This window comes from Poecile atricapillus, chromosome W (genome assembly GCF_030490865.1).
Source record: "Poecile atricapillus isolate bPoeAtr1 chromosome W, bPoeAtr1.hap1, whole genome shotgun sequence".
Taxonomy (NCBI): Eukaryota; Metazoa; Chordata; class Aves; order Passeriformes; family Paridae; genus Poecile; species Poecile atricapillus.
The window spans coordinates 97,291,470-97,315,510 of record NC_081288.1 but is presented as its reverse complement, the minus strand read 5'-3'; positions in this window follow the sequence as shown (position 1 = coordinate 97,315,510).

Sequence of the window (24,041 nt, the reverse complement as noted above, 5' to 3'; positions counted from 1 at the left end):
AGTCACTCAGGCTGCAGCCGAACCAGACAGTGAGCCTAAGCCAGTGGCCACACCAGACAGTGAGCCTAAGCCAGTGTCTGTTGCTCCTACCACGAGAGGTATGAAATTCAAAACCAAAACCGATCGGCCAGTAGATGATGATGATGGTGATGCGGGGGAAGGACCCTCAAGACCAGCAACTGATCAAAAATCAGAAGGCGCTGGTGAACCTTTCTCCCTGAAGGACCTTCGTGGCCTGAGAAAAGATTACACTCGACGACCTGATGAATCTATAATTAGTTGGTTAGTCCGTCTGTGGGATGCTGCAGGTGAGGCTACAGTTCTGGATGGCACTGAAGCGAGGCATCTGGGATCCCTGTCACACGATCCGGTTATCGACCAAGAAGTGATGAGGGGGGCTGACCCTTACAGTCTCTGGGAACGGGTCCTAAGAAGTGTGGCACAAAGATATCTGTGTGCAGATGATCTCTATATACAGCAAACTCGTTGGAAAACCATAGAACAAGGGATTCAGCGCTTGAGAGAAATGGCAATAGTAGAGATTGTCTTCGTGGGTAACTTAGGTACTAGAAATCCAGACTTGGTGCCATGTACATCTGTGATGTGGCGAAAACTTGTTCGACTTGGGCCACAAGAATACGCTTCTGCTTTAGCAAAAATGAAGCGGGATGACCGGGAGGAGACTGTGATGGATATGGCGAAGAAGCTTCGAGCATATGCAGATACCGTGCATGGCCCCATACAGACAAAAATTGCAGCTATGGAAACACGTATGCAAAACTTCCAAGACAAAATGGAGGAGAATTTCAAGAAACTCAGGGAGGACCTTCTTCCAGTCTCGGCAGTACAGACCAAGAGCCCTGGTACTCAATGCAGAAGTTCCCCAGATAGAGAGAAAAGGCTACGAGCTGAACTGTGGTTTTTCCTACGTGACTGTGGAGAAAACATGAAAAAATGGGATGGAAAATCTACTGGTGCTCTGGCACAGCGGGTGCGTGAATTGGAAGACAACAAGACTCAGGGGGGATACTCCACCAAAAAGAAAGCCGCTCCAGTAGCCTGTAGTCAAACTGACAAGTATGATGATGACATGTCTGATTCTCTTGAAAGAACCTCCAAGACATATACCCAAGGAAAGAAGGATAACCAGGCTTAGAGGGGCCCTGCCTCTAGCCAGGTAGAGGCTAGGGAAAACCGTGTCTTTTGGACTGTGTGGATTCGTTGGCCTGGCACATCAGAACCACAACGATATGAGGCCTTGGTTGACACTGGTGCACAGTGCACCCTAATCCCATCAAGATATGTAAGGGCAGAATCTGTTTCTATTGCTGGTGTGACAGGCGGATCACAGGACTTGACTTTAGTGGAAGCTGATGTGAGCCTGACTGGAAATGAGTGGAAGAAGCACCCCATTGTGACTGGCCCAGAGGCCCCATGCATTTTAGGCACAGACTTCCTCCGAAGTGGGTATTTTAAGGACCCAAAGGGACTTAGGTGGGCATTTGAGATAGCAGCTGTAGAGACAGAGGGCATCAAGCAATTGAACACTTTGCCTGGACTGTCAGAGAACCCATCTGCAGTAGGACTCCTGAAGGTGGAAGAACAGCGAGTGCCAATGGCCACCTCGACGGTGCACCGCCGACAATATAGAACAACTCGAGATGCTGTGATCCCCATCCACAAGATGATCCGAGAACTGGAGAGCCAAGGGGTGGTCAGCAAAACCCACTCACCCTTCAACAGCCCCATCTGGCCTGTGCGTAAATCTGAAGGAGAATGGAGATTGACTGTGGACTATCGTGCATTAAATGAAGTGACTCCACCGCTGAGCGCTGCCGTGCCGGACATGCTGGAGCTCCAGTACGAGCTGGAGTCCAAGGCAGCGAAGTGGTATGCCACTATTGACATTGCCAATGCATTTTTCTCCATTCCCCTGGCAGCAGAATGCAGGCCTCAGTTTGCCTTCACGTGGAGGGGAGTGCAGTACACCTGGAACCGACTGCCCCAGGGGTGGAAGCACAGCCCCACCATCTGCCATGGACTGATCCAGGCTGCCCTGGAAAAGGGTGATGCTCCAGAACATCTGCAGTACATTGATGACATCATTGTTTGGGGAAAGACGGCTGAAGAGGTCTTTGAGAAAGGAGAGAAAATCATCCAGGTTCTCCTGAAAGCCAGTTTTGCCATCAAGAAGAGCAAAGTTAAGGGACCAGCTCGTGAAATTCAGTGCTTGGGGGTAAAGTGGCAAGATGGACGGCGTCAGATTCCTACTGATGTCATCAACAAGATTACAGCAATGTCTCCACCAGCCAACAAGAAGGAAACACAAACTTTCCTAGGTGCCATAGGTTTTTGGAGGATGCACATTCCTGAGTACAGCCAGATCGTGAGCCCTCTTTACCTGGTCACCCGCAAAAAGAACACTTTCCAGTGGGGCCCTGAACAACAACAAGCCTTTGCTCAGATCAAACAGGAGATTGCTCATGCTGTAGCCCTTGGCCCAGTCAGAACAGGACCAGATGTGAAGAACGTGCTTTACTCTGCAGCCGGGAGCCATGGTCTGTCCTAGAGCCTTTGGCAGAAAGTGCCTGGGGAGACTCGAGGCCGACCACTGGGATTCTGGAGCCGAAGCTACAGAGGGTCCGAAGCCAACTACACTCCCACAGAGAAGGAAATCTTAGCTGCCTATGAAGGAGTCCAAGCCGCCTCAGAAGTGATTGGCACAGAAGCACAACTCCTCCTGGCACCCCGACTGCCAGTGCTGGGGTGGATGTTTAAAAGAAAGGTTCCCTCTACCCACCACGCCACCGACGCTACATGGAGCAAGTGGATCACTCTCATCACACAGCGCGCCCGTATTGGAAACCCAAATCGCCCTGGGATTTTAGAGATAATTACAAACTGGCCCGAAGGTGAAAACTTTGGTCTCACTGATGAAGAGGAGCAGGAACAAGTGACACGGGCTGAAGAAGCTCCACCATACAACCAACTGCCAGCAGAAGAAACACGCTACGCTCTGTTCACTGATGGTTCCTGTCGCATTGTAGGGATGAACCGGAAGTAGAAAGCAGCCGTATGGAGCCCCACACGACAAGTCGCAGAGGCCACTGAAGGAGAAGGTGGATCAAGCCAACTTGCTGAACTCAAAGCTGTTCAACTAGCCCTGAACATTGCTGAAAGAGAGAAGTGGCCAAAACTCTATCTCTACACTGATTCATGGATGGTAGCCAATGCTCTGTGGGGATGGCTGGAAAAGTGGAAAAGGGCCAACTGGCAACGCAGAGGAAAGCCAATCTGGGCTGCTGATGAGTGGAAAGACATCGCCACCAGAGTAGAGAAACTGTCTGTGAGGGTCCGTCATGTAGATACCCATGTTCCCAAGAGTAGAGATAATGAAGAGCACCGAAACAATGAGCAGGTAAATCAGGCTGCAAAGATAGAGGTGTCAAAGATAGACTTAGATTGGCAACACAAGGGAGAGTTGTTCCTAGCTCGATGGGCCCATGACGCCTCAGGTCATCAGGGTAGAGATGCCACCTATAAGTGGGCACGAGACCGAGGGGTGGATCTAACCATGGACAGTATTTCCCAAGTTATCCATGACTGTGAGACGTGTGCCACGATTAAGCAGGCCAAGCGGTTAAAGCCCCTCTGGTACGGTGGGCGGTGGTCCAGATACAAGTATGGGGAGGCCTGGCAGATTAACTACATCACACTGCCCCAAACCCGCCAAGGCAAGCGCTACGTGCTCACGATGGTAGAAGCCACCACAGGATGGTTAGAAACCTACCCTGTGCCTCATGCTACAGCCCGAAACACCATCCTGGGACTTGAAAAGCAGGTCCTTTGGAGGCACGGCACCCCTGAGAGGATTGAGTCAGACAATGAGACTCATTTCAAGAATAACCTTATAAACACCTGGGCTAGAGAACATGGCATTGAGTGGGTGTACCATATCCCCTACCATGCACCGGCTGCAGGGAAAGTGGAGAGGTACAATAGACTGTTAAAGACTACCTTGAAAGCGTTGGGTGGGGGATCTTTCAAAAATTGGGAGCAGCATCTAGCAAAGGCCACCTGGATAGTTAACACCCGAGGTTCCACCAACCGAGCAGGACCAGCCCAATCTGAGACCCTACATATAGTAGACGGAGACAAAGTCCCAGCAGTACACCTCAGAGGTTTGTTAGGAAAGACAGTTTGGATCAATTCTACTTCGAGTGCAGACAAACCCATTCGTGGGGTTGTTTTTGCTCAGGGACCGGGTTGCACATGGTGAATAATGCGGAAAGATGGAACAACACAATGTGTACCTCAGGGAGATCTGATGGTTGGGCGAAGATCATGAATTAATTCCCTTGTCTGTATATAATGTATGTGTTGTAGAGTTAAAATATATATATATTAATTTTAATAATAAGTTGACGATATGGGGATAAGGGGTGGAATGTCCTAGGGTGACTTTATGATACTGGTATCCCCAATCGTCTAGTTTATGTTATATATTAAGTTCTGCACCTTTAAGAATGACTCTGAGAGCAAGAGAGGGGGGTAGAAGAAGCCGCAGTTTGTGTTAAAGAAAACATCACTCCCACACATCTCGCTCCTGGACTGTGTTGTCTGCAGCACGGACAGACAGCGGGACAGAGCTTCTCCCTGGTTTTTAGTTAGTTTTAGCTAGCTGAGGCAGAGTTCCCCGGACTTTTGTTTTTTTCCTTTTTTTCCGGATCTGTGCAAGCCTGCTCTGGACTGAACACCCAGCCAAACCCCGGGAGCTCACAAGCCTGTGGCCCACCGGGCCCTGGGCCTCGGCACTTTCCAGCGCCGGAGGGACTGATAAGAACCTGAGCGAGCCGAGCTTCACCACATGAAAAGGACTTTTCTTCCTAGATTTGCCACCCCATCGAACAGCAAGAAGTTTTATTACTATTATTTAATATTACTCAATTTCTGTTAAATAAACAGCTTTTTCCACTTCTCTCCAAAGAATTTTTTTTTCTTTTCCTCTCTTTTCCCGGACCAGAAAGTGAAGAGGGGCATTTCCCTGGGGAAATCCCCATTTGGAGTTTTCCTCCCTAATTTGCCCTAAACTAGGACACATGGTAAAAAGATTAGAGCTGCTACAACACATAAGAGGAAAAAAACCATCTGTTTAACACATAGGCCACCAGGTAACCATGAAAACATGTTCCATTCCCATCTTTTCCAAGTTTGCACTGGTGCATGAGCTAACTCTTATTCTTCTACTTGCACTTACATCTCAGATCTGTTTTATTAGATCTGGACCAGAACTTACTGAAAAGGGGTTCGAGTTCCACTCAGGTGTTGCCATTTACACTAATAGTCTTGGACTACATGTGTCTTACTTGTGGAATTATCTCGGGGGCAGCTTAAAAATAAGGGGTCAGAAAAACTTATCATTCCCCACTGCTTTACAGCCTTCAAAATCTTTTTGGTAATTATGGAAGGAACGCCTTACCCAGCTACCATTAGTGAGCTTAACATGCATTTGATTCCATCTGCCTCGATATCTGGAACAGTCATAAGGAGGGCAGTTGGGGGTCCAACAATCTAAACTTAAAGTCTAGTCACAAATGCTCTTTTCTACATATGTGTTTCCTGTTCTATTTAGGCAATATATGCCTCTTTCAGAAGAATGAAGCTGCCATGGACTTGCTTCTTTGTCCCAAAATCCTGTTCCATTATGGACCTCACTCAAGGTGCTAACTCACCATTTAGGCTCAACTGGGCTGGCCACCTACGGCCAGTTTTCAGATCTCCATAGCCCTCCGCAGACTCAACAATTTCTAAGATTAAAGATTTTTGCTACTTCTTCTCCTAAGGTAAAAAAATTATTTTCCCACTTTAGACCCAACTTAACTGAAAATATAAAGGAAAAATTATTAAGAGAAACATTCTATTAGTGTAATAATCTAATTTCCTAACCTGATTTTCACTTTCACATTGTCTTCTACACTACCCGTGGCAAGTGAAGGCACAGAAACAGCTAAGCATAAAGAAAGCAATGACAGCATGGATTGGCTCCCATTGTCTTGAGATTTGAGAGTAGGGATGTCCATACAGACTATTTCAGCAGTCAGTCTGTGGGTAGGCACTCAGGGCTTCCCCTGATGTCGACGCACAGCTGCTGCTCCAGTCCACTCCTGTGGAGTGTCAGTCATGGCTTCCCATCTTTCTCTTCCAGCTGAGATGTCCAAACCTCTGGGCCTCAGAGACTTTGACTCGAGTGTGATGGGTCCACTAGTGTCCAGCTGTCTTAACGGCTGTTTCTGTGATTAGCAACACTTGGAAATGTCTACGCCACTTAGCCACCAGTGGTGCTTCTTTCCACTCTTTAACTAGGACTCAGTCTCCTGGTTCTCACTTGTCCAAAGGCAGGGTCTGTGACAGCTGAGTTTCCTGTCGAAGAGATTTCACAAGAGACAGTATCCAGGCCACAAATTGTTTTAAATATACATCACTTTACTCCTGTCCCAGGCCGAGAATTACAAGGATAAGGAATTCCAAACATCAGTTCGAAGGGAGATAGTTGTGTTGGAGTCTGGAATACAGAGTGTGTGCCCTTGTTTCTGATACTTATAAGATCTAGAAAAACACTGAATTTAATATAATACGAAATTCATGAGCATGTTTTCATGGTGATACATGAAAACAAATGTTAAAGTTAGATAGAAAAAGCTAAAAGTGTAAGTGTGTAGATTAGAAAGTTTTTTAAGTCACTGGGTAGAAAAGTTAGTTTAGAGAACAGGAGACAAGATGGAGGATTTAGGGTGTTGTCCCTTGTCCCTTCTTCTTTCTTCTTCATGTTCTTCTCCTAGAGGTTTTTGGGTAGTAGTAAGTGATTGGATAGAAAATGCCGCAGTGCATCACAGAGGCGATGGGCCATTCGGTCATTAAGAAAAATAATATACGTGTCTATTGTTAATTGGGTAAAAATAGGTATAAAGATAAAAGAACTGAGTAGTTCAGGGCCATTTTGTGCATCAGACACGAAGTGTGCCACAAGGCCTTGTTTGTACCATCAGAAGAAAGAAATGTACCAAATTGCAAAGATTAACTTAGTGTAACCAGCCTGGAGAGACTTGTTAAGTTTTGTGATGACCTTTTAAAAAACTCGAGAAACAAGATTCTAACGAGCTCAGGAGTTTTCTTTGAATCATAAGCACTGAGATAAGCAGGGCTCCCCATGTGGGAGGATCCCAAAAGAATTCAGTCCAAAGGAGGCTGAGAAATCCAAGAATAAAAAGAAAAATTCAGAAGAGATGCAGCAGAAACAGAGAAACAGAAAAAAGACTTTTTAGAGAAAAGTTACAAGTTGAATATCTCTCTTGGGTCTGGCCCTTATTCTTGCTAAAGCTGGTGTCAAGAGCTGAACCCATGGCATATCAGTTTCTATCACCAGCTTCAGAAGGTGTTTCTTTATTTCCCCATTCATGTTTTCAACTCGGCCTGATCTTGTTCTAAAAAAAAGACTTTAATAACTGACCCTGTAGTTGCGGAAATGCCTGGGAACACTTTTGGCTACTCATAACTGACATACTATTACTAAAAGACATTTAAATCTTGCCACTAGGGATATTTCAGTGAAATCTACCTGGTATCTCTGGAAGGGAGGGTACCGACCAAAGCCTTCTCCCTCTGGCAAGTTTCTTTGTAACTGTTATTTGTTTTAGCACAAATCAAACAAAACCTAAAAGCTCGCTTTGCCAGAGCAAAAAGACCCACAGCAGCACACGTCTTGAGGAAGGCCTCTGCCATCCCTCAGGAGCCTCAGCACCTCCCCCATGAAGCTGCTTTAACAACTGCAAGGTCAGAGCTCTCGGCATCTACTGCTCACCATCCCCTGCAAACTAACCACCCCCCTTTTCCTCTGCCCCACTCTCCACAACTATCTCAAGTTTTTCCAGTGGAAAAGACAACCTTTCTGGCAAGGGGGCAGCCACTGGGAGCAAGGGAAGTATCCCAGAAACCTCTGGCAACAATGCAACTTTTCGAGCTTCTCCATCAGCCAGTCTGCTTCTCCTTGCCTCTTCTGAGCACCTTGCCTGGTGCCTTTTAATGAGCATCATTGCTACCTTTTTTTGGCAAATTCACCACCTCTAATTGGCAGGAGATTAAATTCTCATGAGCTAATGTCTTGCTGCTGCAGGTTAACAAACCTCTTTCTTCCCACAGTTTCCCAAATGCATGTATCACACAATATGCATATTTAGAATCAGTAAAAACATTTACTGTCTTGTCTCAGTATAATTCACAGGCTCTCAGAAGAGCATACAGCTTTGCCATCTGAGCTGACCATGTGGGTGGTAACCTCTCTCCCTTCCTTTAGTTTCTTCCCATTCACAATAGAGTATCCTGTAAATAGTCTTCCTTCTATCACCCTTGAAAACCCATCAATAAACACATTTTCCCCCTCAGGCCATGGAATCTCTCGCAAATCATTCCTTGCCCTAGTCTGCAGATCTACTACTTGAATACACTCATGGAATTTGCCTTGGCTCCCCTCTTCAGGGCCATTCAAACAGGAGGCTGGGTTAAAACCCTTCCCCGCTTTTAAATTCTAAATCCTCCTGTTCTAATAAACAAGACTCATATATTGCAATAACCGAGAGCTGGTCATCCATTTCGAGCCTCTCTCAGTTAACAAAGCTTTAATCTGGTGTGAAACTTTAACAATCAGATACCTTCCCCTTGTCAGCTTTCGGGCCTCAGCCACCATCAGAGCTGTGGCTGCACAGGTCTGCAGACAATGGGGCCAGCCTCTGGCCACCGGGTCTAACAGTTTTGAAAAATAGGCAACAGGTCTCTGTGTTCCCCCATGCTCTTGAACCAAAATTCCTTTTGCATGAACATGTTTAACATCCACATTTAATTCAAATATTTTTCTGTGTCTGAAAGAGCTAGGATTGGGGAATTAACCAATTTGTCTTTTAATTTTTTAAGCTTTGCTCTCCTGCTGGTGTCCATACTACAACATTAGGACTGTCTTGTGTTAAAAAGCCATATAAAGGTCTGGCCACAACAGAAAAGTCTTCTATCCATACTCGGCAGTATCTCACCAACCCTAAAAACTGTCATAATTCCCTTTTTGTTTGGGGTAATGGTACTTGTAGAATTCCTTGTATTCTTTCTGGATCAATACACTGTAATCCTCTAGTTAAAATATGTCCCAAAAATTTGACCTGTTTCTCTACAAACTGTGCTCTGTTTTCAGACGCTTTAAGTCCTTTTTTAGCAAGAAACTTAAGCAGTTTCACAGCAGCTCTTTAAACCATCTCCTCCTGTTCTCCTGATAACAGCAAATCATCCACATACTGCAACAACTTGTTAAAAACGAGATTCACTTAATAAATTATAAAAAGTTTAATATAAACAAAAAGACAATTAGGAGACAAAGGAAATAAAGCAAAGGGTTAAAACGGGCGGGTGCCCTGGCCCCTTGCCAGGAACACACCTGGTATCTTGGGAACACCCTTTTTATTCCCATCCTGCTGTGAGGGTTTAATGCATATTCAAAGCATGTCCCCTCCCTGGTTCCGCCTTCTTAGAACATGCTCTGTATGGTCTTTTTTCTGCTTGTCAGCATTATTTCTGCTGGTCATCATTATTCTTGCTGACCAACATTATTTTGAGTCTGGTTTCCTTTCTTCTGCAAATGGTTAATGTTGATAACAGTCCGGGCCCCTCATCCTTCCTTTGAGGGCAGCTGGGCTTCATATCTTTTCCTGATAATCTTTTCCTGATAACAGCTTGGGCCCCACTGTCTTTGCCCTCTGGGATTTCCTTGCTTGTACTTAGGAGATTCCTTTAAACTTAAAACTTGTTAGCAAGAAAAAAAGTACATACATACCCAAAAAGTATTTAACATATAATATTCATCTTAATACTTGCGAAAGCCAATATCACAATATAGATTTATAACAAACTTAACCTCTGAGGGTGGAGCAAACTCTCCTAACATTTTTCTTTTGCGAAGTTTGCCCAAACAAAACAGGTGACTTTGTATAAACATGATTTAATTCAGCAGCAAGTAATGCCACTGCTTCAAGCCAATTACATTACATTTCTTCATTTTTTTAGTAACTAACCACTCCCCATCTCAAGTTTTGCATCCAGTCCATCTGAGGCGTAGGCAGGTGACTAAAAAATTAACTTCCACTAAGGAAACTTCAATATTTATAACATTTTATAACTTTTAACATTTAAAACTTTTATTAAGGAAAGAAAACAAAATACTTTCCCTTAAAGTTTTCCCATAACTTCCACAGAGGAAGTGCATGACAGATACCCAGGCCTTCCATAGGACACTATTTTCACAAGGTTGCAGTTACAGAATTTGCTTTAGGTCCACAACAAACCACAGACTGGTGGGGGTGTTCCCCACAAGGTATGACTTGCAGCATTGGCTTCATAACTGAAATTTGCCAATTCTGGCTTTTTACAACAAAACATACAAAAAGCAGAGGGGTATGGTCTCCTCCAAACTGGAGCTATTCAGCTTGGCACAAAACCTCATGTAGACAAATGAATTAAATCCTCAAATTAATTTACTACAATTTTTACAATTCTTTCAGAGAAAGATGTGTTCAAACTTCTGAGCCCACAGAAGAAACCACAATTTTCACAACTCTTTTGAAGGATCAAAAAAATTCTTTAGAAAATTTTCCCCCTCGGGGATAAAAATTAAGGTAAATCGAGAGGTCTTTGTTTTTACTAAGACACACACCTCTCTTTGATTCAGGCCCACTTTAAAAGTTGACAATGGCTCTAGGTTGGTGGATATAATGAGAGCCTTCGACACTCTTAACAATCCGTTTCCCTTATCTTCTGGACTTTCTCGACAGTCCAGCCATTTTTGGCTTTTTTGCAGACATTGCTGTTTTCAGTGTCTTATGCCCTGAAGACAGCACACTGATCCTTTCTCAACCACTGTTTGGGTTGGGTCTCCCCTGCTGGGGAGTATGGATGCTAACTCTGAAGCAGGCAGCATAGTGCCTGTGGAAATTGCAGGCCACATAGCTTTCTCAGTCTTGCCTGAGAAAGTGGCCTGGGAATTCATGGGGAGGAATTAAAACAATCCTCAGAGACAGAAAACAGCCTTGCAGGTGCTGTTTGTCTGTTCCTTGTCTTCTTGCAAGAAAAGGTCGAGGGGTGGTGTACCCCACTGGCCAATGATGGTGATGTGTTAGTTTACTAGCCAATAAAAGTTTCTTTTCTGTACTTTTCACGTATCGGTCTATAAAAAAGAGCTGAAGCAATAAACTGGGAGAAAATTCTCCTGATCGACTCCCGAGAGTCTGTGTCGTTCTTCTCACCATTCCTAATAGAGCGACAGGGGAGAGAAAGTTTCTGCCACTTCCTTGTGGCCGATCCCATCCCCTCTTTTCTGGGGGACCCCTTGGACCTTGTGGTTTTTCCCTCTTTGGCCTGAAAAAGGCCATCACCTTCACCTTTCCTCATTGTGCTCACTCTACCACACACCGAATACTAGAGACAGTCCCTGTCCTGCCACACTATCCAAACAGCTCCTCCTTGCTCCAGTGCTCCCAGCAGAGAGGAGGCAGCCAGGGCATCCTGCAGCTTCAAAGGGCTGGCAGCTGCTGCTACCCCTGCCTGGGGCCGGTGGTGTCAGGCACTGCCCAGTGCTGAGTCCCAGCAGCCCCACAGGCCCCAGCCCATTCTCCTGGTCCTGCACCTCCACACCTGGTCCCTGCTTCAACATAGGTCTCCACACTCCCCATTAACCAATTCTGTTCCAGCACACCAACACAATGCATCCATCTCCTGCTGTCAAAGACTCTTTCTTGACTCTCCTTATTGCCCCCCCCCACCCCGGGCGTGGATTCTCAAGATTCCTTCTAGACCTAGGGGGTGATATGATATGCTTCTCCCCTCCCCCTACACCACTGTTATTCTCAGGTGGAGCTGTAGGAACAGCATTTCCCTGATCCCTTTGCTCTGGAAGGTGAGGATACAGGGTCTGGCAGCTGGCCTTGGGTCAGCTGGTAACACCGGAGGACAAGACAGGGGAAGGTGCTGAAAAACATTTTAATCTTCACTGTTTTTTTTCTTCCCCCCTCTTTTTCCTCTTCTCTTTTTTTTCTTAACACATAGATTTCTCCTGTTGTTTGTTTAAACTGTATACATTCCCTTTCAATCCATCTTTTCCAATTCTCCTCTAGATACTTTCACAGAACTCAACACAAATGAATTCTGTTTTCTAAGGTGGCCATATAAGTCCATTTGGCAACTTATACTCTGGCCATACATAATAACAATATTTTACTACAATCTCCATAGTTACTTATGGGTGAATGCATAATCTGTCCCAAGATTTCAGCATTCTCCCTAAGAGACTCTCCGGGGGTATTATGAGATTGTCATCCCTTTTGCCGGGACCCCTTCCCGGCTGTACCCTTGCAACCCTCCATGGGTGTCCTGTTTTACCTGTGCTACCCTCCCTGGGTGCCCTCCCAGGCTTGCTCCCCGAAGATCCCATTTTACTCACCAGTGAGATTTTCAGTGGTCCTTCTCTGTGGACTCTTCACAGACCCCCCTGGCCCACCACTCGTCTGTCTCCTGGACAGTCTCGGGAACCCAATCGATCGCCTGGTGCCGGCGATCACCAAGGGGAGCTAATCACCGAAACTGGGTGAGAAGTAACTTCAGCTCCGCTCGCTGCCTGCCACCACGGAGGGTGGAAATATCCCGGAGGAGCTCCCAAAATTTGTCAGGAAAATTAATCCACAAACACCAGAGGTTTATGTCCAAAAAGGAGACAGAGGAGTCCTTTCACTTTATACAAATAAAAGGGAGAGGCCATGGGGCATTCGCTTGGGATTTCTCAAATTTTTGGAGGGCGCAGCCTCCTTTTTATCCTAATTCCCGGCTGCTTGTCCCTTCTCTCTTTCCTCATAGGCTAAGGTACTTGAGAGGTACAGGCTTCCCGGAATGCCTGATACCTGGGATACCTTCTCCCCCCACCCCCAATGCATAATCCCTTCTTAATTCTTAACTTTTGTGGAATTCATGGTGCTCTTTCAGTGCATCTTTGATCTTTTAGTGGAATCCATCCCATTGTTTCTGTTGTCTCTCACTGATAGCTGCATCTTATCAGCAGACCCACAGCTTGTTTGTAAAGACAAACCCGTCATTCCTCTCACCCAGATAACAAAAAGTGGGTACTGTGCCTATAATAGCACTCGATTTTAAATATGTGGATTAGAAGGGGAAGCAATATACTATAACCCCACTGCGAGGCCTAAGAGCAAACAGTCAAGCTTTCCATCAAAGAAAAAAATAATTTCAATTCATGTAGTAGAGAAACAAGATACTAAATAAACACAAAAAAAAATCCTGTTTGTAACCAGTGTAACCATACTGTATAAATTAAAAATAAATAATAATAAAAAAAAGAAAAATTGTACAACAAAATCACAAATTATAATAGTGATATAGAGGGGGAAGGATTGTAATATATGTTGGTATTATGTGTGTTTCATTGTACACATATAAAATCAAGTATAAAATCATGTTTTATGTAAAAAAACCACAAGCAACTTGTGATTGCAAAAGCAGCTGGTGGAAAACAAGGAATTTGCAGAAGAATGACCCAGCAATTAAGATAACACTGAGAAGAGGTGGGTCGACCCAAGCAAGATAAGTGCTCTAACGACCCAGTGATTAACACCTGATACCGACCTGATTTAATTCTCCAAAACCATGCATCTCAGTGTCGGTTTCCCAGAAAAATTACTCAGACTCCCTATCCTTCTGAAAAAACTCACCACAATTCTACATCTCAAAGCCTGCTTCCCAAAAAAACCACTCAAATTTCATCTTCTCAGAAAACTCATCAGCAGTAACTGCATAGCCTCAAGCTGAAGAAACTCTATAAAACTCAGCTCTCCAAAAGACAGTTTGTAAACTTGGGGGAATCAGTGCAACAGAGGCTGATTCGGAGTTCACACAGCGCCGACCCCGGGCTTGACGCTGACAGCGATTGTAGTTGCGTCCAAAATTCTGTGAAAAATGAGGTTCACATATTTTTCTTATAGAATTTAAAAGTTTAATAAAAAGACAATTAGGAGAAAAAAATAAAGTAAACAGATATGGCCGGGTGTGTCTGCATTCAGCCGAGAGTACACCTTACTAACAAAGGATTGTCCCTTAAAAACAGAACCCTACTACATAGCCATAAATTCTCATACATATTCATATATTCTTCTTAAGATTTTTGATGTTCTTCTGTTTAGTATTCTCTTGCTCCCTTTCCAATAGATCAATCTTCTTGGCGCCATCGAGATTTACATTCCCTGATAACAGAAATGCAATAAATTCCTCCCTCAGAACTCTGGTCAGGCAGTCTTCATCTGGATAAGAGCTTACAAATGCGGGGGTGGTCTCTAGTTATTGATATGAGGAATAGAAAGGACCCCTATAACTCACACAGTAGTTATAAGAGTAGGTATGAATTTATTCAGCACTGAGGTGCATGGGGATATCTCCTCCAAAGGCATGCACACCTTGGAGAATTGTTTCTCCCTTTTTATTCTCTTCAAAGTAGGATTACACAGTACGCCTAATACATATTCATTTGCTAACCCCTCCTGTCCCCGCTTAGTATTAAAATTAGTTCCACTCCTCTTTGCAGCTGCGCACTGCTCCTTGTTGGTTACTCTGGTGGTCTTCTGAGGGTCTCTGGGGCTGAAGTCAGCATTTTTCCTTCGGCTGAACTTTTAACCTTGTCTCCTTCCGCATGCTCTCTTCAGTTCTTTTGACCCCCCCTCTTCCCACTTCCTCTGGCTTAGAGGTCCAAAAGAATCCAAGGAAACCCCTCATCCTATGGTGCATTTAGGCTTGTATCCAGTTTACGTATTCCAGCTCCTTACCTCATCCTATAGTCTTTATTCTCTTCCTGCTATTATGGGAACAGTCAGCATTTCACACGGGTTTTGTAGCCCCTTCTTTTATGCAAAGCAATTTTACAAATGATTCCTAATTTTTAATTTCTCTGTTTCAGTCCCCCCTTTTCTAGAAAATTAGTGAATTCTTTTACTTAGTAATACTGATGTCTTTCTCTTTTTTGGTCTATTTCCATAGCTTGCCCTCCTTGGTATGTGTTATAAATGCAAAGGCAATTTTGGGATAAAATCAAAGAGAAATTTATTAATAAACAATAATAAGTAAAACAGCGATAAAAACCCACAATCAAAAGATCAGTGCAGTGCTGGGTGGACAGGGGTCTACACCAGAGGTATAGGTTTCCCAAATCCACGTCTGAGCGCTCTCAGGCTTGGGGTTTTATAGGATTTTTAAGTCCTCAGGCTAAAATTCCAAGCAGGCTCTATTCACCAAGTGTTCTTGATTGTTTGGTGAATAGATTTCCTGGCTTAGAAGAATAGACCTAACTTGTGTCCGGACAGAGTCTCCTCATATGTAAAGAGACTCTGTATGTATTTTAATTTTGGGTTATCAAGGCAGAAGTGGTGTGATCCGGGGTTGGTGCCGATGGAAATCTCGGCGGAGTCTCCCCCTTTGTTTCCAGTGATTGTATCTCCAACACTGGTCTGACAGGTGGGTGATTCAGGACTAGCAGCGGATACTTTTTCTGAGGCTTGTCTTTGTCGACTTTGATTGTTTCACAACCGAGGTTTGCAGAGACGTTGGTCGGGTCCGGAGTTGGGTTCCTCCCCCGAGCTAGTCCTTTTGTTGTCTTTGATGGCTCCCATCCTGCCTATTTTCAGAGTTAATGTTTCTTATCTGGGTGTTGGCTACCATCCTTTTTCTTTCCGAGAAGAGCTCCCAGCCAGGTTTGGGAGGAAGATTTTTTCTTTTTACATACACATCTTTGGTTTTTATTATTTTAACATATACATCTTATTTATATATCTTTACGAATTTTTATTTACACTTAATTTATTACAGTCCCCCACTTGATAATTTATCCTATTAAAAATTCGTATTTTATTATTATTTGGAGAGGAATACTAGTATTCCTCCGTACTTTCTTTATTTTCTTGTGCTAACATGTGCTTGGTCTCAAATTAGGATTATAGGATTATTATTCAATGGCACTTTAGTTTCATGTTTTAAGTTTCTTCTCTCCCAGTACATTTTCCTCCCACGGAACACGGCTTTACAGTTGCTTTATTGTAACAAATAGGGTTAACTCGATGATATGCTACAAAAATGGATTGTCTCTTTCCCTCAATCCAGACAGCCTTATTACACTGCCCGCAGACTGAGATTGAGGGAACCCCCTTTTAGTTCTCTTTTTGGTCGGAGGTGATAAATTTAACTTTTTTGTTCTTCCCAGTTCCGAATTTGATTTTCTGTAATACTTGCTCCCGGATTGGAACACTAAAATTTTTTTCTTCTAATTTGTACAATTTTAATCGGGTGTCATTTAGTCAGCATATTTCTCCGTGCAGTTCTGGAGGACAAACGGCTAGTGTCTCGGTTCTTGTGGCAGTTTGACACTGCTCACACTTCCCCGTGGGGTTCATCCCCGGGGGCACCTTGGGGTCTAACCCCTTGGTCGAGCACGTGACTAGGCTCAGGAACATCAGGATTCCCCACCACTTCATCTCTCTGCCTTGCCCTTCGCCCGTATATAAGCATACGGCGGGGTAAACCATCTTCTCGGCAGCAGAGACTATCTTCAGGGGCCCTTGATATTCTGATAGCAAATCTTCGCTTAAAGACCGCCCACCGGGACGCTTTAACCGTGTCAAATCTGCACGGAACTTTTATTGTTTGCCGGCACTCGACTACTAAGGGTTCTGCTTTGCAGTCAAGCTGACCCCTTAAACCGTTTCGGTAAAACAGGAGCCACTCAGGAGAGTCCGGTTCCAGCAGGCCCACCTCGGCAGCAAGTATTAAGAATCTGTCTGTCTGCTGTAATTCCTTTTCAAAACACTTTGTACATAAACCTCTTGGTTTACGTCCCATCAAACAGTGAGCAACCCAAATTTGCTTACAATAAGCACATTTAAAATGGATAAAAGGAAAGCAATAACAATCAACATTGACACAACTTATCTGATCTCTACTCATTTGTGTTGTCGCTGGAGTTTGATCTTCAAATCTCTTGGGGGGGGTAGTAATTTCCCGCTCGGTTGAACCGTGATCTGTGATTTCCTTCACTCGAGAGGAGTGAGTCCAACCTTTCTCGGCCGTTCGCACAGCGGTGTCTGTGGTCAGGAGGATGAGGAACGGGCCTTCCCAATGAGGGCTCAGGGGAATCTCCCTCCACACTTTGATCAATACTTTGTCGCCCGGCTGGATTTTGTGAATTGGAAATCCCAATGACGTGTTTTGGGGAATCAATCCTTTCTTCCGGAGTTCCTGTAGGTTTTTATTTACAGAAATGAGATAAGGTTGTAATTGCACATCCTCTATTTGGGGATGTGACACCGGCATCCCATGCCTATATGGCATTCCATATAACATTTCAAAAGGGGACAAACCCGTTTCGGAATGAGGTATGGTCCTAATGTTTAATAAAGCCAAAGGAAGACATCGGACCCAAGTCATTTTTGTCTCAATTATTAATTTTGACAATTGTGATTTTAATGTTTGATTCATCCTTTCTACCTGTCCCGAGCTTTGAGGATGCCAGGGAGTGTGATATTGCCATCTGATTCCCAATGCTTCTGACAGTTGTTTTAATGATTTTTGAGGTAAAGTGAGTACCCTGATCTGAATCGATATGGTCTACTATCCCATATCTAGGAATTGTTTCTTCTAGTAGAATTTTAGACACAGTTTGGGCTGTAGCCTTTGCTCTAGGAAATGCTTCGACCCAATGTGTCAGTTTATCTACTATTACTAGTAAATATTTATTTCTTCCAATCTTCGGTAATTCTGTGAAATCCACCTGGATTCTCTCAAATGGCCTATACGAAAGTGGTCGGCCACCCCAATTTGTTTGTTTTGAATTTGAACGGTTTACTTTCTGGCATATCACACACCCCTGTACCTCTTGCTTGGCAAGTTCAAAAATTCCTTTACATCCGAAGAATTTTAAAAATTGTTCAGCCAGTGCTCTGGTTCCCCAGTGGGTTTGTTCATGCAATCTCCGGAGTATTCCTCTTGCTATACTTTTTGGGACTAGCTCCCTCCCGTCTGGCAACCACCATTTATTTTCTTTGAAATATCCACCTACCTTCTTGAAGTCTTCTCGCTCCTTCTCCAAAGGAAGCACGGATACTTCTGGGGGTTCCTTGGGACTAATCTCAGGAATACTTACCGCCAGCAATGCAGCTCGTTTCGCTTCTTTGTCCGCTAAATTGTTTCCCCTGGTGTGAAACTGCCACTCAGTTTGGTGTCCTTTTACATGGACTACCGATATCTCCTGGGGCTCCCTGACAGCTTCTAAAATTTGTTTAATTATCTCTCCATGTATTAATCCTTTTCCTTTAGTATTTATTAAACCTCTTTCTTCCCATATTTTTGCGAAAGTATGCACTACCCCAAATGCATACTTTGAATCCGTGAAAATTGTTCCTCTTTTTCCCTTTAAGCCTTTGAGGGCTCTTAAGAGCGCAAATAGTTCACAGGCTTGAGCCGACCAGCATGCCTGCAAGGGGCCGGATTCTATGATCTGTCCGGTCATACCATTTATGATGGCATAACCTGACTTTCTTTTTCCTTCTACCATTTTTGATGAACCATCAATGAACCATTTTTCCCCTCCTTCTAACTCTTGATCTTCCAGGTCCGGTCTTACCTTAGTTTGCAATTCTACCGCTTCAATGCAATTATGAAATAGCTCACCTGTTGGTTCCCCAAACAAAAACTGCGCCAGGTTTTGGGCAGTAGTTGTCCTTAACTCGAGGCCTGGCGAACTGATTAGCATGGCTTCGTATTTCAGAAGTCTTGAATCAGTTAGCCATTTCTCGGCCTTTTGTTGTAAGATATTCCTTACATCGTGTGGGGTGTAGACTGTTAAAGAGGCTCCAAAAGTTATCTTTTTTGCTTCCCCAACTAACAGAGCTACTGCAACAATTGCTTGCAAGCAAGTAGGCCACCCTCGACTGACTGGATCTAGGATTTTTGATAAAAATCCTATGGGCTTCTTCTTTTCTGCCCACTCCTGGGTCAGAACTCCTTGGGCTGTTTGTCCACTTACATCGACAAATAGCTGGAATTCTTTGCTAGTGTCTGGCAAGGTTAGAACAGGGGCAGTTATGAGTGCAGTTTTCAATTCCTGAAACTTGCTTTCATCTTGAGTAGTCCATTTCAATCTATCCGTGTTTAGTCTTTCATACAAAAATTTTACTTTTTCGCTGTATCCTTCAATCCACTGTCTGCAGTATCCCAGGAGCCCTAAAAATTGCCTGATTTGTCTTTTTGTTTTTGGGGCTGGGAGTACTAGAATCCCGGCCACTCTGTCAGGGTCTAACCTCTTTTTCCCCTGAGAAATCCAATGTCCCAGATATTTTACCTCGGGCTCTGTGAATTGCAGTTTGGATTTTGATACTTTCAAACCCTTTTTTCCCAAAAAATTCAGCAACGATATTGTACTCTTTCTGACCTGTTCTTCCATGGTTCCGGCAATTAGCAAATCATCTACGTATTGTAAGAGCTTTGTCCCTTCCTCTGGAATGAATTCAGTAAGTAATTGTTCCAATGCCTGTCCGAATAAATTTGGTGATTCCACAAACCCCTGGGGGAGGACCGTCCACCTTAGCTGCTGATTTCTATTCGTGTCCGGATCCTCCCACTGAAAGGCAAAGAAATTCCTACTCCCTTCATCCAAAGGACAAGTCCAGAATGCGTTTTTTTTTATCAATTACACTGTACCATACATCCTCGGGTGAGAGTCTGTTCAGTAAAGTATAAGGATTCGCCACCACCGGAAACCTGGTTCGCGTTCTAGCATTTACTGCCCTGAGATCCTGAACCAGTCGGAAGCTCCCATCCGCTTTCTTTACTGCTAGGATGGGGGTGTTATGTTGGGATATGCAGGGTTCGAGGGTACCCCCTCTAAGGAGGTCATCGATTACTAATTTCAAACCCCTTCTCCCTTCCATCGGGATGGGATATTGTTTGATCCTTATCGGATCCTCTGGGTTTTCTATTTCAATTTTGATGGGGGTAATATCCAATTTCCCCACCTCCCCTTTTGAATGCCATACTTTGGGATCAATCTCCCTTTCATCTCTTGGAGTTAAATGGAATATCTTTATTACTAATTCAGAATTCTTTACAACAATGTTTATACCTAATGCGACAATCATATCTTTTCCTAATAAATTGTAATCGGCTTCTTCTACTAATAATAAATTTCCTAGGCATATTTTATTTTGAGATTCGATTTCCACATCTTTTATTACAGAAACCTTGAAGGGATCTCCCTTCGCGCCGATTACCACTACTTTTTCTTTACTTGCTACGCATCCCCTGGGTAATTTTTGCAGGGTGCTTCTCTCAGCTCCAGTGTCAACCAAAAATTCTACCTCTTCGCGATGGGGACCTACTTTTAACTTTATCAAGGGCTCTTTAGCTGTTATCGTCCCCATCTGAAAAAGCCCAAGACTCTCCTAATCTTCTTGGAATATCTGTTCATCTTTTAATCTCTGGCGGCAGTTCCATTGGAAGTGTCCTACTTTCTTACAGTAGAAACATTCTGGGGAATCTTTCCGCGGGGCGGAGCCCTCCTTCTGCGGCTCCTGCGGCTTTTTCGGCGCTGTTTTAAACTTGCCGTGTGCCTGTTCTTGTTTCTGAGCCTCTTTTACTGCGGCCACTAGTATTTTGGCCTGGAGTTTCTGTTTCTCATCCTCTCTCCTCATGTAAATCTTTTGAGCTTCCCTTAGAAGCTCTTGGAGATTTTTCTCTTGCCACCCTTCAATCTTTTCAAGTTTCTTTCTAATATCCTCCCATGACTTTGCCACAAATTGGGTTTTGAGTAACACTTCTCCCACCGGAGAGCTAGGGTCAGTCCCAGAGTAAATCTGCAGACTTCGTCGCAATCTCTCTAACCACTCGGTGGGGGATTCCTCCTTCCCCTGGCATTCCCCAAACACTACTAATATTTTGGCCCCGGGGAACCGCTTCCCTTATTCCTTGCACAATTATATTCCTCAAATCATTCATACTCCTCCTGCCATCCTCTGTTTGGGCGCTCCAACTCGGGCTTACGCTCGACCATTTCTGATCGCCTGGCGTTCCCTGAGGGTTTCGCCGCTCCCAGTCTCTGATACCAGCCTGTTTAATCATTTCTCTTTCCTCTTGACTAAACAGGGATCTCAGGATAGCCATGAGATCCTCATATGTATAAATACTACTACCCAAAAATTCATCCAATCTCTCCGCTACTCCAAACGGATCACCTAACAATCGTCCCATCTCTTTCTTAAACGCTCGCACATCCCCTGAGTTTAGGGGTACATTCACAAACTCCCGGAGCAGTAGGCACTTCCCTGAGAGGGAACATTCTGTGCCTACTCTCATTCTCTTCCCATTCTTCACTCATCTGCCTAGACTTAAAACGAGTCCTGCTTGCGGGGGGGAATAGGGGTTTTTGAGAGTCTGGTCCTTTATTACTGATGTAAGGTCCGTTGCCACCAGGTTATTATGAAGGATTCCCCCTGTCGAATTTGAGGGACCTGGCTGTGGCAGCGGGACGGGCAATGGGGGATAAGGAGATCCCCGACCTTGCACCAACATGGATTCTGGAGAAGCGGCGGCGGCTGCGGTCCCCACAGGAGGAGCCAGAGGGGGGGGCCACCGGAACCACTGCTGGCGCCGGCTCCCCTGTTCGCGATGGGTGTGCTTCACCTGGTTGTGCCGGCGAGCTCGTGGGAGCTGATGGCACCACTTGATCCACCACGGGAGGTCCTGCCGGCCCGTGGTACGGAGGGGGCAAATGATCAAGGGGCTCCCAGGTTTCTGTTTTTGTTTCGCTTTTTAGTTTCATTGGAAATAGCCCTACTTTGGCCTTTAGCCAGAGTTTGGCGTATTCCTTCTCCTCAGAGTCTGAGGAAACCTTGCTCTCTACATAAGAGAGTAATTCATTACACGTCCACCTTTCAAACGTTCTTAATATTGGCCAAATGAGATGGGGTCTCAGTTCCTGCCCACCTCGGCACAATAGTAGATCATTTTTGCCTTGGACTTCTTTTTTCTCTCAGGGCAATTTTCTCAATATTTTAACAACCAACCTAAAGGACTTTCTGGTGGGATGTCTAACAATCCCTTCGTTTCTATGGAAGGATTCTTCTTATCTACTGGCTTTTGTATTTTTACTCTTTCTCTGTCCCATGGTGAAAAAGGGAGTCTTACCTGTTTCTCTGCGTTGTGTTAGTGTTTTGAGAGACAAAAGTCTGCTAATACTCACCTTCGCGGTTTGCTGTACCGGGGTCTTTCTTAGCGCTTTGATCTCTCCTCCGGACCTCTCCTTGGGCCCTGATTGCTAGAAGAGTTTACTCATTCCCGAGCTCTACTGGACGTCCTCTTCCTCTTCCAGCCCTTTGTGATCGGTCCCCCAGAGCACCCCTTTGGCCCCAGGCTTTACAAACGTGTAGAGAGAGTCCTCTCACCCCGACTCGCTTCCTCCGTGGCCGGCCAATTCCCTCGCGGGAGGATGGAACCGCGGCTTTGGAGTCCGCTCTCGCTCCGTGATCAGATCACGTCTCACACACGCTCGCCCAATCACCCTGCTCAACCTCGCAGTACTTACAGCAATTTTCTTGCGAGGATGTCTTCGTGCACGACTGACTTTTTATGAGCTACCAAGCCATGGCTTTTTCCCGAGCTCTTCTTGGATCCGTATCCTCTTTTATTGTGGTTTTTACCTCAGCCTAAATTTGGTTCGGATGTCGGAGTGAACTGCGGAGGTTCTCGGCTTCCCAGGCCGCTGAAATCAGCGGGGGTACCCTCCTGGACAGCGAGGTTCTCCCACAGTTTTTCCGATCCGAGTCACGGCACCAATCTGTTATAAATGCAAAGGCAATTTTGGGATAAAATCAAAGAGAAATTTATTAATAAACAATAATAAGTAAAACAGCGATAAAAACCCACAATCAAAAGATCAGCGCAGTGCCGGGTGGACAGGGGTCTACACCAGAGGTATAGGTTTCCCAAATCCACGTCTGAGCGCTCTCAGGCTTGGGGTTTTATAGGATTTTTAAGTCCTCAGGCTAAAATTCCAAGCAGGCTCTATTCACCAAGTGTTCTTGATTGTTTGGTGAATAGATTTCCTGGCTTAGAAGAATAGACCTAACTTGTGTCCGGACAGAGTCTCCTCATATGTAAAGAGACTCTGTATGTATTTTAATTTTGGGTTATCAAGGCAGAAGTGGTGTGATCCGGGGTTGGTGCCGATGGAAATCTCGGCGGAGTCTCCCCCTTTGTTTCCAGTGATTGTATCTCCAACACTGGTCTGACAGGTGGGTGATTCAGGACTAGCAGCGGATACTTTTTCTGAGGCTTGTCTTTGTCGACTTTGATTGTTTCACAACCGAGGTTTGCAGAGACGTTGGTCGGGTCCAGAGTTGGGTTCCTCCCCCGAGCTAGTCCTTTTGTTGTCTTTGATGGCTCCCATCCTGCCTATTTTCAGAGTTAATGTTTCTTATCTGGGTGTTGGCTACAATCCTTTTTCTTTCCGAGAAGAGCTCCCAGCCAGGTTTGGGAGGAAGATTTTTTCTTTTTACATACACATCTTTGGTTTTTATTATTTTAACATATACATCTTATTTATATATCTTTACGAATTTTTATTTACACTTAATTTATTACAGTATGTATCCCTCATTGCATTACCATATGCTGTTGCTAGGGAAGTCAGTACTGCTATTCGTTTTAACATCCTCCAGTTCCAAACAAGCATTGCAATTGATAGTGTTGGAGTCTGAAATACAAACTGTGTGCCCTTGTTTTTAATGTTTAGTTCTAGGATTCAAGAGAACACTGAATTTCATATAATATGAAATTCATGAGCATGTTTTCATAGTGATACATGAAAACAAATGTTAAAGTTAGATAGAAAAAGCTAAAAGTGTCATGGGTTAGCT